Below are 18,615 nucleotides of genomic sequence, written 5' to 3' on the forward strand. Positions count from 1 at the left end.
CGCCCCCCCCCCCCCCACAACAATGCACGCCTGCTGCTGCGGAAGTGACACAGATGTTTCTTTCGCGGTTTCAGTGAGAGATGTCTCAAAATCTGCTACACAGTAAGGACTAAGCCCCAAGTGATTATCACTCATTCCCCAGATTGAAATATTTGTCAACGCCATGGAAAAAATGATGAATTTAAAGAAGCCGTTAGGCATAGAAAAGCCGGTAAAACAGTACAAGTGCCTCAATTAGGACGGTGACTATGTAGGGAAGTAGCTTGGGTATAAAACTATATGTAAAATACGATTTCGTTTAATTGTATGACACAAAAATCTCTGTAGAAAGAAAACGGTATTTATTTTCCGAATGTCCTCTCATTTTATGTTTCAAGACTCGGATTCCGCCGACACGACCATTCTGGGAAGGACATCTGACTCCAGCACGATATTTCTGTAATCTTCGCAGAACACCTATTCTGAGAGCTTGGTTATTGTTTCTCGTCGCTGGAGAGATATCTTTCTTGTGAAGTCTTCCCTTTAATGATAATTAGGGTTCGCGTGACTTTCGGTTTGACTTCCGCCGCAAGTGGATTTGCATGCAACTGGCGTGTAATCATTTTATCTTGCAGAACACGGAGTCGTGATTTCGCAGACGGCTGTATGTTGCAAATAACAGGTTCAAGATTGACCTCATGACGATGCATGAAGGTCAAAGCAAATGGTTGGCATATCACACGAAGGACTCGACGCGAAGCCTAAGCTCCAGACGTGCTTGTGTTGTAGGTTCTGTGAACAATACATCTACCTTCCTCTGCTTTGGTGACAAGGCTCATGAGATTGTATCCAAATGACATCTTTCCCAGGATAACAAAAATTTTTTGAAACATATAATATACATATTTTTCGTTTCCTAGCTCCATATTTACTAAACAGGGTGAATCACCTAAAACTTGCACCGCAAATACTGTGTAAACCCATGGGTTGGTAGTTAGAGGCTCGTAATGTTAGCTAATCAACAGATTCTAATAGTACTTAGAATCTGTATTTTCATACAAACATACATTTTTTAAATGGAACAATGCTGACTGAATTTAACAAACTAAAAGTAGTTAAACTATAATGTCGGTGTTATAGCTAATTCACAGTATAAAATGGAAATCACGTGGTCAGTTGTGAAGGAAGTGTGCGGTCAGCAGCACAATGTCGACGATATAAATTCAGTTCGTAATAAAATTATTTCTGTTACTGATAAATAAGATACATGTACAGTAATTAACAATCATTTTCTGAGCATTGCTGGCGAATTAAATAAAAATTTAGTTTCTACAAGGAATCATATAACTCTCTTGACAAATGCCTAGCCGAGATTGACGTCTGAAATACTCCACTGTGATTCAGACAAGGGGGAGGTTGAGTCAGTAACTAAATCACTGAAGACTAAGGACTCTCATGGATATGGTGGAGTGCCTAGCAGAATATTGAAGTACTGTGCTGCACATGTTGTCCCTGTATTTAGCCAAATTTGTAATTTTTCTTTAGGAATGGTCAGTTTCCTGAACGATTAAAGAACTCAGTAGTAAAGCCGCTTTAAGAAAAGGGAAAAAGGGATAATGTAAACAATTTTAGATCTATTTCTATGCCATCAGTGTCTGCTAAGGTTATTGGAAATGCTGTGTATGTAAGGATAATTGATAATTTTATATCACACAGTTTGCTATCAAATGTGCAGTTTAGCTCTAGAAGTCGTTTAACAACTGTGATGTACTGGATGGGTTAAAGAAAAGGTTTCGAACTATAGGCATATTATTTGATTTAGCTAATTCGTTTGATCGTGTTGATCACAAAATATTGCTCCACAAGTTGGACCAGTACGGAAAATCGGGAGGAGCTCACAATTGGTTCACCTCTTACTTTAGCAACAGACAGCAAAAGGTCATTATTTACAGTGTTGAGAATGGCTGTGATGTGGGGTCTGAGTGGGGTACAGTCAAATGGGGGGTGCCGCAGGGATCAGTGTTGGAGCCACTCCTGTTCCTTATTTAAACAAATGACGTGCCCTCTAGTTTTACGTGCAACTGTAAAATATTTATGTTTGCTGATGACACTAACTTGCCAGTAATCGGATGTTGTGTACAACATTGGATCGGTTTCAAATTCATGGCTTGTAGAAAACAAACTAACGCTAACTCACAATGAGACTCAGTTTTTAGAGTTTATGACACACAACTCAACAAACTCGACGTTTTAATTTCACATAATGGGCATATGCTTAGAGAGACTAAACAGTTAGAATTTCTAGATAGTAGAGTGTCGTGCAAAGCCCACATTCAGGGTCTTATTCAAACACTTAATATTGCCATTTTTACTCTTCTAACTGTATCTAAAGTAAGTAATCGTTCTACATGCAAATTAGTCTACTTTGCTTATTTTCATTCGCTTACGTCGTATGGTATTATATTTTGTGGTAACTCTTCCCATTCTAAAAGCATATTTTTGGTCCAGAAACGGGAGGTTCGCGCAGTAAGTAGTGTAAGTTCACGAAACTCTTGTCAACCCCTGTTCACGAATTTGGATATTTTGACATTGGCCTCTCAATATATATTTTCTTTACTGTCATTTCTTGTTAAAAATATGAGTTTATTCTCAAGAATAAGCAACTTACACTCATTTAATCCTCGGCTGAAATCAGACCTGCATTTGGATCTAACTTCCTTACCTATTGTGCAGAAAGGGGTGCAGTGTACGACTGCATCCATTTTCAGTAAGCTACCACAAGAATTAAAACATCTTAACAGTAATCCACGCGGTCTCAAACCGAAACTGAAGAGTTTCCTCATCGTTATCTCTTCCTATTTTGTCGAGGAGTTCCTTGTAAAATTAAGCTGATTCGTATGTTGTATTGTTGATTGCGTTTACTTAAACTTATGAATTTACTTGTTTTGAGTTCATAACATTTTATTTTTATATGCTATTACTTTTACGTTGTAATTTCATGTACTGATACGTTCCATGAACTTTGAGATTTGCTCCTTAATTTATTCCTACGGAACTTGACGCGTAAATAAAAAAAAATTGCTGCAGGATTCTGGTGCGGTCACATTTTGAAAAATTTCTGCAGCGACACTTGTACAATCCCTATGGCAGCAGACACTAAATAACTACACAAGTGCATACACTAGTTTTGTGAATTCTTACCAGTAACGAGACAGCTGACCATCTAAGATTGTGTTCAAAATGACCACCGGCAATGCACGCTTCGAGTCTAGTATGGAACGATTGCTGCACACGTGCTAGCATTTCAGTGCAGATGTCTGAGCGGGCTGCGGCACCACGTCGTTGCATGTCTTCGGATGTAGCTCGTATGTCCTTGTGGACAGCGTCCTTCAACTTACCCCAAAGAAAAATTTCTGTGGATATCGATTCCGGCGAACGGCTCAGTCAAGGTACCGGTTCTCTGCGTCCAATCCAACGATCTGGAAACGATTCGTGAAGACATGCTTGGACTGTCACGCACTAACTGTCTAGCAAGTCGCAATGCACTCAAGAAACACACAAGCACACTTTAAGCAAACATAGCAACATCCTACCTAGCAACTACACAGGTTGAATGACACAGACAAATGTTAGTGTTTAAAGTTTTCGGAATGCGATATCCCTTATACGACTTGCACTTGAATCCTGCAAAAAACATCAGTGACATTCTAATTTATCCTACTTTTAGTTTGTTAATATGAACAGGCACTGATGTAATTTGGAATGTGTAGGTTTGCACAAGAACTGCACTTTCTAAATATTATTACAATGTGTTGATTAGCTAACAATACAAGCCCTTTTTTCATTCTTTGGAAAACGTACATCAAGAGCATTTTCTATTTCCCTAAAATTTGTAGTGCAAGTTTCAGGTGATTCACCTCGTACTACATTCAAAATAAATAACGTTAAATGCAGCAAAACGTATAGAATTAAGCTTCAGACTTCATACTGTGCGTTGAATGATGAAAGGAATATTAACTGTAAACTGCGACATTATTAGTAACTCATTGCGGCGTATTTTATTCAAGGATTACATTAATTTCATGGTATTAGTGAACTGTCATTAAACTCCCAAAAATATAGATGTAATGATCTCCTTGAAAAACCATTCTATCCTGTTCATAAATCAATGTCTACAACTTACATTTGGGATGCAGCATAGTATACCCAGAAGATTACATTTAGAAATACTGTCTCCGAGAACCAATCTATACATATTACACCCCTTGAATAGGAGTTTTGTAATAAAAACACAAGCCTACAAACAATTACTGTGGGAAATGGTACTCGGATGATGGTAGTTTTACACAATATCATATTTTGCTGAATTAAGTACCCACCGGCCACATGTATTGCTGAACTGTAAGTCTAATGTTTTTACGACCATTGCTCTGCTCCTGGATTATCAGAGCACTCATCACCGTGCAAAGAAAAACGTGCCACCATGTCTGCCTCTTTGTTCAATCACCTCCTATTGGACTTTGTGTGATGTGGGGCGGGATAAGCCATAATTCGATTTGATAAAGGGGTTCACAGATTCGCAAGTGTCGAAGAATTTTCTGAAATAAATACGTACATTAAATCACTCTACACCAGTGAATACATGAAGGTGGTCTTTTTATTAGTGTGACGTCTGTTTGGAACGGATTTATTCCACAAGACGTTCGATAAATGACGCTACAGGTATACACTATTCAATATGCAATAAGCACAAGAACCGAGAAGGTGCAATGAAAATGCAATTCCAGGATACATGTGTTCGTTTGCAGGGATAAAAATTTTCTCTTCTACTGTTCAGCCTCAATATGAATGAACAATAAAGAAGTTTTAAAATGTAGGCCCGAAATTCAGGGTAACAGCGTAAAACGATAATATTCAGTGATTACATCGCTATTTCCCGTGAAAATGAGGAAGCATTACAGGATCTACGGACCAAAGTGAATACAGAATACTGAGTGAGAGTAAAGAAGATAGATGAAGGTACGAAAAAGTGGATGGAATTAGAATGTCGATAAACTTCACGCTAATATTGTGGAGTACATATTAGATGAAATGAAATTATTCTAATAGTACAGGAGCGAAATAGCCCGTAAAGGACGAATCACGGAGGATATAAGAAGCAGGTGAGCAAAGGCAAAGAAGGTATTCCTAACTAAAAGTAGTATCCTGGGAAGAATCATAGACTTTAATGTGAGGAACGATTCTCTGAGGATATACGTCTGGAGAGCAGGATTGTATGAACGTAAGGCAGGGACTATAGGAAAACAGAAACATTAGACAATGGAAGCTTTTGAGGCGGGGATGCTGAAAATTAATTGGGCTGATAAGAAATGAGTAGACTTCCCGCAGAATCGGTGTGGAAAGAAATATGAGAAAACACTAATTATTATAAGAAGGAACCGGATGATAGGATGTGTGTTGCGACTTCTGGGAAGAAATAATAAGGTACTAGCAGGACGGGAGCGGGGCTGTAGACGGTAAAAATTATATATGAATGTATGGTTTCGAATATGTGCAATAAATAATAGAGAACATCGGGTGTAAATTCTAATTCGAGATGTAGAGGTTGGCGCAAGAGAGGAAATCGTGGCGAGGTGCATAGACTAGTCAGACGACAATATGAGTGAAAATGCTCCTGTGCTGTGATATAATACTAATGTTAAGATGCTGTTATATCACAGGTTCCAGATCCATCGAAAAAGTATTTTGTTTGACATTTACTGTGAGAAACAGGGGCATGGGCAACGCTGCAGTTGCTCACATTAGGCAGGTGCAGCGCGTATCGAGGTCAGAAGGCCACATTCAGACTGCATGAGACGTTTGGTTTAGCAGCGAAGCGGAACGGCGCGGGGGGATGTTAGCGGTTAGCGCGGATGCAGTCTCCGCAGCTGAGCCGGTTGCGGATCCATTAACAATTCACGAGCCCGCTGCCGTGTTCCGCGGGCTGGCCGCATCGCATCTTGTAGGCGCCGCAGCCCCTTCCCAACTCGCCACGACCCTGCGGCGTCAACAATTATCGGAGGTTCGGAAGGGAAAGTGCTGAAGCATGGGGGGAAGCTCGCGATGTCAGGCGACAAGCTACGTCTTCTAAGTAAGAAATGCTACTATTTTCCCACATAGTTCCTTTTCGGGTCAGTACAATTTTCCCAGTGGAAAGTGTCATGAAAAGAGGCTATAGGATGAATATAAATAACAAGAAAACAGGGGTAATTGAATGTAGTCTAAGTAAATAAGAGAACGCTGAGGTAATTAGGTTAGGCAATGAGGAAGTAAAAGTAGTAGACTAGTTTTTATATCTGGGCAACAAAATAACTGACGATGGCCGAAGCAAGAAAGATACAATACAGGGTGAGGCAGTTAAGGGGGGTAGGACGTCAAATGGGACGACTTGGAGCAGGAGAGATACAACAGGAATTTTAATTTCCACTGTCTATACTTTTAAAAATAAATTAATAAAACTTTGTCAGAATGACCAAAAATGATTCAGGATTTACCCTTATAGTGGTGGAAGTTCAAAAATATAAGAAAATAATTTTTTTTTTTTACATTTGTATTTCACCTTTGTTCACTTACCATTGGCTGCATTTGTTGCTATAGGTACACTTTTCTTCATAAGTACGGCAGATTCTTCGATGAATTTTGCACAGCATACAAACCATACTTACAGGTGTATTAAACTCTAGAATGTTCCAAATTTATAAAAACTGTGGTAAAAATTGAGGTAATTAACTATAAAATTTGAGTTTTTTCTAAACACGAAGTTTAAACAGCCCATTCATTTTTTCATAAACAAAATAATTTCTAGAGTTTTATAGACCTGTAAGTATGGTTTGTATGCTGTGCACAATCAGTCGAAGAATCTCTCTTACTTATGAAGAAACGTGTACTACAGCAACAAACGAACGCAACCAATAGTAAGTGAAAAAATTATGAACTTTCACATGTAAAACAAAATTAATTTTGTTATGTCTATGAACTTCCACTGCTATGAGTGTGAGTCCTGAATCCTTCCTGGTCATGCTGACAATGTTTTATGAATTTATTTGTAAAAGTATAGACAGTGGAAATTAAAATGTCCTGTGGTGTCTCTCCTGCTCCAAGACAGCCCGTTTGACGTCCTACCCCCTTAAGACAGGCCATCTCAAATATACGCAGAATGAATAAATATCTCGAGCTGCGGTTACGCCAAGCTATTGTGCACATTCTGGCAAAATTTTCTAACGTTCTAAAGTAACTTTCATCGTTTATAATCGTCGAATTACGACACCGATTTTTTTTAATGGAACCAGACTTTTTTCCTGTGGTATTTGAAAGAAGCTTGTAAGAGAACTTCAGCGATATAACATGTATGGGGTTGATCAAGTAGTATCAAGATAACAGTGCCGCAAACCACTGTCCCACCGCCAGGAGAAAAGATTCCACAAATGTGTGCTCTATAATACTAAATGTAAATAAACACGTATCACCATCAACAGTGTTAAATGCCTTTATTCGTGAGAATCTGCGCAGAGGTTAGGAATTTAACCCAGGACATAACGTAACGTCTAGTCATGAAGGACAGCAGCTTTCCTTCCCTTGCTGTTGATTTCCACGACCAGGGCTCGAAACAGTTACCTCCGAGTCGACCGTTAACGGAGAAGTGTTTGTCAGTGATCTCGGCTACTGAGGCAGGTCAACGCTACGTGATGTCACCGCATTTAAAACCGAGGTGCAGTTGGTCGGTTACTAGTGCACCCGTACGATCATCTGGCTCACTATGCCTTGGTTTTTCAATATAATGTCTCAGTGATCGTACGTACGCTGAGTCTAGGGTTAATCTATACTTCAACGTCTACTTGTGGAAAAACGCTCCCATTGGCCCCGTCCCGGGCTCTTGTCAACTGGGAATGCAGCAACCGGTAGCGACAGTTAGAGCATTTTGAACCTCCTGCTGCAGAGCCAGTATGAGGCTAATGCGACCCAAGCAGCCGCTTGGAGCGTCAAGCTGAAGGGGGCGCTACAGCTGCTCAAGTACAGGATTTGTGTTCAGTGCGTATCAAAACTAATGTCGAAAACTGACACAGGTGAAAGTGAGCAACGGAAATATTGAGGAAAGGATGCGCCGAGTTATAAGTCGCTTTAGTTGAAAAACGTTTTCGAACCGACGCTGCTTAGCTGAAATTGTGACTTACCCATACCTCGAAGTGTCAACAGCTGTGACAGCACAAATGTGCGGGGGCTGACGAACTTTTTAGTTTTAAGTTGTAATAAAGAGACATGACTTTCTGCGACTGGGTGTAAACTACGTCTAATGCGTAACAGTATAACTACTGAGCGCAGCTCATGAAATTGTAGCGTCGGGGGGACGTCATGTCATGACGTAACGCATAGCGCTTTGCTTTTGCTCTAATTCGACCCACTAGTGACCAGTGAGTGATCTGAGCAAAAACAAATTCTTCGATACTGTAGGTTTTTTAAGTCCATATTGCGTTAATGAAAGAAAAAAGGTGGTAATGTTTAGTCAGTAAACATTTTATCTTCGAGGCGCACCGCCATCAGCGGCCTATACGGTTTCACTTGGTAACCCCTGGTGTCTCTGCACACCAGTTCGCCAATATCTAATCGATGTGGTCTTTTTACTGTTGCTCAGTCGGCTCTAGTGCCGCTTTGACCGTCACTGTAGGGGCAAATTTTGTACAAGGGCTTTCACCTGTATTGTATGAGTAACATTTACGATACGGTATGTAACTAGCAAGACAACCCACATAACTAAATGACCATGACAAATTTGCATACCTTACATGTATATTAGTATCTCTAATAAGTTTATTTGCAGGGTGGTTTGAAAATAGGTTTCCGATACTAGTCACCATCAAGAAAATAAAAGAAAAGACTTCTTAATGCAAGTTATGACAGAGCTGCAGCAACGTATATCACAAATATGTGGAATAAGCATAAAATTATTTCAAACACTTCAGTTTTGCCTTTGCTGTGTATCTTTGTAAGAAGATGCCTTGTCATCGGAAAAGTTTACTTTTTCTCTGTCGAAACCAGGCCTGCTCCACTTTGTCCAGAATACTTGCTTATACAACATTGTGTTACTCTTTGCAATAAATCAATGAGAAGATTGCTCTCTGTGTCTTCAAGAACATCGGTCATATTATTATTCATAGACGTAATCGGCCTCTCCTCGTTCTCGCTTTTACTTTCTGAAAGCTCTCAGTAAAAATGTGCACTATGGCACAAAGATTTCTGATATGAAATGAACTCTTTCTTGGAATATGCCTGTGGCGTCAGCGATTTCACACACGTTAACTGCTCTTTCGTCCTATAGGAAGTTCTACCTTGGCCTAGTTACATCTATGTGTAAAGGGCGTGCCCTCTTGTTGGTAATATTTCGAAGTGTTATTACTGATTTTTTGTTTTATTGTTACTTATTCTTCCTGAAATTTGGGTGGCTATCGGAGGAAAGTGCGCTATAACGGATGAAATAATACTAATATCTAGCCGTGCAAACAACAAGGTAATCCAACAATGAAGTGGTGTTAGAGCTGTCCACGTTCGTACTACTGTACTGTGTACTGCCTTCTTAGCAGCGATGCCGTGTAGTCGTGGAAAAAAAAGTTGTGCTGTCCCACCGACCTGACAACACGGCTTATATCTGAAAAAATAATAATGACCAGAGTACAGGAAATTGGCTACCACGTTGCAAAATGAAATCACACACTCGCATCGGAAACAGACACGAAGTCTAGAATTTAAGTGTCAAAAGTTTTAGTAGGCATGGTATCACACAGTCCGTTGGGTTAATGGACGTTTTTGTTGGAATGTGCTAGATGTCGGAACCTATCAGGTCACAGCGTTTAGCAGGGAAAACTGGTCTACAATATTTAAGGCATGGTCGAGGCAGCAGCGGAAGTCAGCGACGGCGGTAATTAGACACCGAGGACGGCAGCAGTCAAACAGCGTCGAGCCAGACGGCTTGCCCTTGGGTTTGAAACTTAGGGTAGGAAGTCTCGAAACTTAGCGAAGCGACAGTTCCACAGCTAATCGAAGTTTTGTCCTGCAAGTTAAAGAAGTAGTTACTCCTGCATAAACTCACACAATTAGCTGCAGTTTGTGTATATGCGAGGGGAGAACTATGCTTTTCTCTCTTAAGTGTTTTACAATTAAGAGAAAGTTACACCAGACAAAGCATCATAAGGGGAGGCTTGCATTTCTAACTCTGTTTTACATAACTAGAAGCGCTTCGTATGGTCTTTTTTCCATTTACGTTCTGAGCTGGAAAAAATGTGCTATTAATCGTACCATGTTTAGGATCCACTTCTATTCAAAGTATATTCTGTAAACAACGCTAGGTGTTTTGCTCTCGAGTGCAAATGGGACTAAGGTTTGTTGCTGTCCAACACGAGACCACACTACGTATAGCTGTCCGTGCGGGAAACATCATTGTTTTAAACCCATTCCAAAACTAGGGAATTTTCGCTCTTGTGCTTTATCGATAATCATACGATATGCTAATTTTATCGGAAATTGGAGCCTTTTAAAACTGAATAGTACGTTAGTTGAAAGCCTCTGAATTTTTGGTATCAATACTGACCTGCCTTTTTCTTTTCCTTTTAATACTTCCGCCTCTACAGCGTCTACTAGAAGCTTTTTTGCGAGGTCATACCAGAAACATTGACCATGTTTGGTAATTTTGTTAGAAACTTTACGCTTTACTGTTGGTTCATTATTGTATCAACGGAATTAAATGTTTTTTCGTGTCCTTGTATCATTTTCCGTATTCATTGATTTGTTTGTTGAAATGATTAATTTTTTGTTGCTAAAATTGTTCACCCACACAACTATTCTTTGTTTACGTAATGTCCTGTGAGCGATATATATTTTCAAAGCACCTCACTTGTGTAGAAGAAGAGACGAACGGTTTACTGCAAGACACTAATGGTCTAGAAAACCGGGAAATAACATAAAATTCGCCTAGGCAACAGCGCATGAGCAGTGCGTGTGATTTTTTGTATCCTGTCGTACTCATATGCAACCGGCTAAGTAGTGAATTAGTGTGAAATTGATGGTTGTAAATTTTACTTCACAGTTATGTAAATATTAACAAGGTAAAATTAAAAAGTTTCTCTTGCGTTCTTTCCTTGAGACTACTGTACCTGTAGGGGTTAGGGTTCGATGAAATTGGAAACTTAATTCGTTTTTGCATAACGTGTTCCGTAACATTACCCTCATTTGAAACATAGCTGGTGGGATAGACGGTCCGGAAGGTATTAACAATCTCTCGCGCCGCGCATGCGCTGTGGCCTAGGTGGCTTTTGTTGGCCAGTTAGAGGTTGTTTACCGGTTTGATAAACAACAAGTGCTTTACATCAAACTGTTCATCTAAACTTTCCCTACATCATTGTGGTATGTTCTAGACAGTTGCATTTACATCCTGTAAAAGGGAAACACTTTTTCGATGAGTTAATCCACTTTACCTAACAATTTGTACATGTCACCAGTTAAGACGATTTCACAGAACTGTGCTATGATGTGCGCTGTTTCCTATTTGCATTCTAAGCTATTCGATCACATTATAGAGAATTCATTTCTTAACATTCTGCGATAAACATGTGTTTCGCAGGAGGTATTCAAAACTGCGTCCATTCATGACAGTGCAACCCCCTGCCCTCCGGCGTAAGGGATGACGCACCTTTTGAAGTACACCCGGTTGTTGTTGTACCTGCTGGCAGGCAATCATGATTTGACCCTGTGGTGTTCACATCGTTGACTGCCGTGACGTACACCAACTCCTTCAAGTGTCCTCCTAACCAGAAGTCTAGGGTTTGAGGTCCGACAAACTAGCAGGCCAAGGTGTGCCGCACCCCCCCCCCCCCCATCTCGCTCCTCCCACCCCCCACCCCGACCAAACCAGCTGTCCTGAAATGTCTGCTTCAGACGTTCGCGCACTCTTTGCGATGAAAGCGTGCTGGTGCGCCATCATGCATAAAACACATTTGTATTCGTTTCTGCATTGGCACAGCCTCCAGCAAGGTAGGAAATACATTAATCAGAAAGTCCAGATAATGCGCCCCAGTTGACCTTCGTAGTAGGACGTATGTCCCTGTTAATCTCTGGCCAAGTACGCCTGTCCACATGTTGGTTGAGAATCGGCGTTGATGCCCTCTTTCCTGAATTGCGTGATGATTTACAACTGTCCATACATGCTGGTTATGGAAATTCACAACAGCATCGCTTGTGAAACCTACCTATCGGTAAATAAAATATTGGATGTGAACAGTGGCTCTGCGGTACACAGCCATTTGCAGAACCGCCGTCTGCCATGATGATCCTGTGGCATTAGGGCCTCAAAACGCTGTAGTCTACAGGGTGGTCCATCGATCGTGACCAGGCCAAATATCTCACGAAATAAGCGTAAAACGAAAAAACTACAAAGAACAAAACTTGTCTAGCTTCAAGGGGGAACCAGATGGCACTATGGTTGGCCTGCTAGATGGCGCTGCCATACGTCAAACGGATATCAACTGCATTTTTTAAAAATAGGAACCCACATTTTTATTACATATACATGTAGGACGTAAAGAAATATGAATGTTTTAGTTGGACCACTTTTTTTGCTTTATGATAGATGGCGCTGTAATAGTCACAAACATATGGCTGACAATTTTAGACGAACAATTGGTAACAAGTAAGTTTTTTAAATTAAGATACAGAACGTAGGTACGTTTGAACATGTTATTACGGTTGTTCCAATGTGATACATGTACCTTTGTGAACTTATCTGAGAACGCATTCTGTTACAGCGTGATTACCTGTAAATACAACATTAATGCAATAAATGCTCAAACTGATGTCAATCAGTCTCAGTGCATTTCGCAATACGTGTAACGAGTTTCCTCTCAACAGCGAGTAGTTCGCCTTCCGTAATGTTCGCACATACATTGACAATGCGCTGACGCATGTTGTGAGGCGTTGTCGGTGGATCACGATAGCAAACATCCTTCAACTTTCCCCACAGAAAGAAATCCGGGGACGTCAGATCCGGTGGACGTGCGGGCCACGGCATGGTGCTTCGACGACAAATCCACCTGTCATGAAATATGCTATTCAATACCGCTTCAACCGCACGCGCGCTATGTGCCGGACGTCCATCTTGTTGGAAGTACATCGCCATTTTGTCATGCAGTGAAACATCTTGTAGTAACATCGGTAGAACATTACGTAGAAAATCAGCATACACTGCACCATATGGACTGTTACCGTTTCGTAATTTCCCTTGTGCCCAGTGGCAGAACTGTACGTGACGTTCAAAGTCGTCGCCATGCAATTCCTGGTGCATAGAAATATAGTAAGGGTGCAATCAATGTTGATGTAGCATTCTCAACACCGACTTTTTGAGATTCCAGATTCTCGCGCTATTTGTCTGCTACTGATGTGCGGATTAGCCGCGACAGCAGCTAAAACACCTACTTGGGCATTATCATTTGTTGCAGGTTGTGGTTCACGTTTCACATGTTGCTGAACACTTCCTGTTTCCTTAAGTAAGGTAACTATCCGACCAACGGTCCGGACACTTCGATGATGTCGTTCAGGATACCTAGCAGCACACATAGCACACGCCCGTTGGTCATTTTGTTCACAATAGCCATACATCAACACGATACCGATCTTTTCCACAGTTGGTTCAAAAATGGTTCAAATGTCTCTGAGCACTATGCGACTTAACTTCTGAGGTCATCAGTCGCCTAGAACTTAGAACTAATTAAACCTAACTAACATAAGGACATCATTTCTGAGGTCATCAGTCGCCTAGAACTTAGAACTAATTAAACCTAACTAACATAAGGACATCACACACATCCATGACCTTGGCAGGATTCGAACCTGTGACAGTAGCGGTCGCTCGGCTCCAGACTGTAGCACCTAGAACCGCACGGCCACTCCAGCTCCACAATTGGTAAACGGTCCATTTTAACACGGGTAATGTATCACGAAGCAAATACCGACCGCACTGGCGAAATGTTGCGTACTTATACGTTTGTGACTATCACAGCGCCATCTATCACAAAGCGAAAAAAGTGGTCCAACTAACACATTCTTATTTCTTTACTTACTACACGAATATGGGGATTCCTATTTTAAAAAACGCAGTTGATATCCGTTTGACCTATGGCAGTGCCGTCTAGAGGGCCAACCATAGCGCCATCTGGTTTCCCCCTTCAAGCTAGAAGAGTTTCGTTCTTTGTAGTTTTTTCGTTTGATGATTATTTCGTGACATATTTGGCACGGTCGCTATCAATGGACCACCCTGTACATGGGTGCAATAATTGTTCATGAAGTACGCCCCAGATAAGAGAGTGAGACAAGTCGTCTTCTGCTGCTAATCGTCGCACGCTGGTTCCAGTAGTATATGCTCTTCTATGTCGGGCGTGCGGACTGTGTGGTAACTTCCATTGTCAGTCTCCCGAGCTGCAAAGGTACCTGTGTCCGCCAGACGTTGGAAAAGTCTCCCGAACAGCTTATGAGAGATTACTCTGCGCTGTGAATGTTCTTCAACATAGAGGGCACGCGTTCGCAGGGTACGTCCGTTTGCTAAACCATAGCAGAATATCATATCGGCCATTTCACTTGTTCAGTAGTATGCTTCCATTTCCAACAAGTGATGGAAGAGAGAAAATGTAAATGTACTACACCAGTGTACTACAGCGCAATAACAGTAAACATAAAAGTGAATCCGCTTTTGGAAGAAGGTAAAACACCATGGTACTCAAGTTTGACAGTACAGTATAATAAGACAAACAAACACGACGAAAGCTAATGAGCACACAACACCATTCGAATCACAAGAAATGGCTCTAAGCACTGTGGGATTAACATCTGAGGTTTAAAAAATGCTTCAAATGGCTCTGAGACTTAACTGTTGAGGTCATCAGTCCCCCAGAACCTAGAACTACTTAAACCTAACTAACCTAAGGACATCACACACACCCATGCCCGAGGCAGGATTCGAACCTGCGACCGTAGAGGTCACGCGGTTCCAGACTGTAGCGCCTAGAACCGCTCGGCCATAACATCTGAGGTCATCAGTCCCCTAGACTTAGAACTATTTAAACCTAACTAACCTAAGGACATCACAAACATCCATGTGACCGTGGCAGCAGCGCGGTTCCAGACTGAAGGGCCGAGAACCTCTCGGTCGCAGCGGCCGGTTGACTCGAGTCGCACAATTGACTGCAGACCACCTAATGGTATACATGAAACGATTTCCGAATTGCGATTAAGGATAACCATCAGCTCTAGAATGGAGTGGCGGCAATGAGAATTTGTGCCGGATTGAGACTCGAACTCAGATTTCTCGCTCGCCATAAGCGGGAAATCCGGGTTCGAGTCTCGGTCCGGCATAGCTGATGGTTGTCCTTATTCATAACGGCTGTAGTCGCATGCATGTCCAAATGAACTTTGCATCGTAATCAGAATAATACAGGCACTGCAATATCGCACCTAATGATAGGCAGAGTATTGTGAGTAAGACATCATAATACCCTGCCTACACATTTGATGGAGCGCCAATGAAACAACTATATTAATGTCCGCAACCAAGCGTTGCGCAGCTCTTCCTGTAACACATGTTTACGTTTTTATCTGGGAAAGTAAGCGTTTTCGCTTACTGTCATCTCTCAAAGTATTCGATATTTTTTGAACACCCTCTGTATATATATATATATATATATATATATATATATATATATATATATATATATATATATATATATATATATGGTGCTCAAAAACCGTGCAGTTCCGCTTAGGAACAAAGTTTTCACGTACGGGTCATGTTGTAGTTACCGTTATCTCATCTCAGCGAACATTAGGTAATGAACGAACACGGGAGCTAGCTGTACTGGTAGATCCCTGCCAGCAACTATGTTAATCGGCAACATACAACTAGTACCGACGTGAAGTTTTGGTTTGGATACGTAAGTTACCCCACAAGTTTCTACCTCACATCAAGGGAAATTAGTGAATGTTTTTGAAGCACGCTGCAAACGGTCTTTAGTATTAACATTGAGGAGGGATACTTACGCGGTAAGCGTAGCGTACTTCGCATGTAGCCAACATCAAACCGAAACAGTCACTTGACGTTGCTACGACTTTGTTGTTTACATTTTGCGCCAAGACTGAAACTTTAATGTTACACGTATTTTCCTTGTTTTCTCACAGTTATTTATTAGTAACATCAACAGTGTGAATTATTGCTCAAATGGTTCAAAAGGTTCTGAGCACTATGGGACTTAACTGCTGTGGTCATCAGTCCTCTAGAACTCTCTAGGTCGACATCTTACTTCTTGCTGCCGTTTTCGTTTGGTCTATTATTGCCAAGGCCTTCGAACAGTGGCACCGCTCCCATTCAAATGCCGAGCGATTGGCCCTCTTTGAGCCCAACTATCCGTCCTCTCTCAAACGCATACATTTCTAAAGCGCATGTATGCGAGGCATAATTACTGTCCAACTGAGGACACAGAATGAAATTCGCAAAGACCTTATACTCTGATATCGGTATATCTCCTGTTTGCTGTCCTTACCAGCAGAACTACTGATATCCTTGGGAGAATCAAACCTGACAAAACTCTACCATCTGGTGAGCAAGATGTATGGGACAGGCGAAATACCCTCAGACTTCAAGAAGAATATAATAATTCCATCCTAAACAAAGCAGCTGTTGACAGATGTGAAAATTACCGAACTATCAATTTAATAAGCTACGGCTGCAAAATACTAACACGAATTCTTTACAGACGAATGGAAAAACTAGTAGAAGACGACCTCGGGGAAGATCAGTTTGGATTCCGTAGAAATGTTGGTAAACGTGAAGCAATACTGAACCTACTACTTATCTTAGAAAGTAGATTAAGGAAAGGCAAACCTATGTTTCTAGCATTTGTAGACTTACAGAAAGCTTTTGATAATGTTGACTAGAATACTGAAGGTGGCAGGGGTAAAATACAGGGAGCGAAAGGATATTTACAATTCGTACAGAAACCAGTTGGCAGTTATCAGAGTCGGGGGGCATGAAAGGGAAGCAGTGGTTGGGTAGGGAGCCTATCCCCGATGTTATTCAAATGGTTCAAATGGCTCTGAGCACCATGGGACTTGACTGCTGAGGTCATCAGTCCCCTAAACTTAGAACTACTTAAACCTAACTAACCTAAGGGCATCAGACACATCCATGCCCGAGGCAGGATTCGAACCTGCGACCGTAGTGGTCGCGCGGTTCCAGACTGTAGCGCCTAGAACCGCTTGGCCATTCGGCCGGCGAATATGAAGTTGTATACCTTATATATATAACTAATGAGTGCTAGCCACTGCGCTGAATGAACGAGAAATCGGAACATCTTATTGCTAGAGGCAGCTTCAGTAAAACAACTGACGATCGGATATCCGACATCTGGCTGGTCTAGTAAAACTATTTCTGGGCTTCACATGTATCACGACATCGATAAACGGTTTCCTCAATTAGGTTTTCGTCTTCCGGAGGCTGCATCTTGTGTTAACGTAACAAATGACTGTTTTCTGACAACAGACATGGTGTGCACCAGAATGCCGTCACGGTGACCCGTGGGCGGAATGCGTCGGCTTCTGTACCGCAATGACGGAGATAGTTCATGGAAGCTCCCCCTAACGTCTGCCAGTGACAGCCGGGCGGGCCGAAACAGATGGCTTCGCGGAATGCCCGCGCGGGGGCAGTTTCATTAAGGCCGACCAGCGACCAGCGCCCGACGGTCTTAACTGCCGCTCGTGTTTATGGCGCCGGAACACCTGCCCGCCTCTGATGGGATTTTTTAATTCCATTACCGCGCTGGCCGTGTCCATAAATTATTGGGGGAATTAAAAGCAAACATGGCGTAGACACTACACTCACGGTGACTCTCTGACGGAGATTTTACGGGCGCTTTCAGTGACTGGCATGCGATTGCCATTCCCGCCTCTGTACGACGCGTCTTGGCGTTGTTTCTGCAAAATTAAGCTCTCATTTTCATACCTCTGGTAAATATCGTTTCCTTTTTACGTCTTTTCCGTACAGTTAATGATTCCGTACGCAAGTACCAGAGAGGCAGTTCTGACGTTATGGTTGACAACGGAAGCAAGACTGAATAAATATCAAGACACCTTCATAGGAATTGTCGGCCTGGGTAAAGCGTACAAAAGCGTGAAATCATGCAAGATATCCGAAATCCTGAGAAAAGTAGGGGTAAGATGTAGGGTAATATGGGTAATATACAATATATCAAGAATGAAGAGAAAGAAATAAGAGTAGAAGACCAAGAACGTAGCGCACGGATTAAAAAGTTTGTAAGACAGGAATGTAGTCTTTCGCCACTGTCCTTCGACCTCTGTGTCGAAGAAGCAATGTTGTAAATAAAACAAAGGTTCAAGAGTAGGATTAACATTCATGTTGAAAGGATATATCAATTTTAAGATTCGCTGATGACACTGCTATCTCTAGTGAAAATAAAGAAGAATTACAGTATCTGTTGAATGGAATGGACTGTGTGATAAGTACAGAACGTGAGTAAATGGAAGGAAGTCGAAAGTAATGAGAAGTAGTGGAAA

At 41.5% G+C, this 18,615-nt stretch overlaps 1 protein-coding gene across 3 annotated transcripts in view; it reads right to left on the reverse strand.

The window, feature by feature from the left end:
• Positions 1-18,615, reverse strand: part of LOC126353821 (potassium voltage-gated channel subfamily KQT member 1-like) — a 2,608,463-nt gene that overhangs the window by 365,160 nt on the left and 2,224,688 nt on the right. The gene's annotated exons all lie outside the window — the stretch shown is intronic.

The sequence above is a fragment of the Schistocerca gregaria genome, chromosome 3 (genome assembly GCF_023897955.1).
Source record: "Schistocerca gregaria isolate iqSchGreg1 chromosome 3, iqSchGreg1.2, whole genome shotgun sequence".
Classification (NCBI taxonomy): Eukaryota; Metazoa; Arthropoda; class Insecta; order Orthoptera; family Acrididae; genus Schistocerca; species Schistocerca gregaria.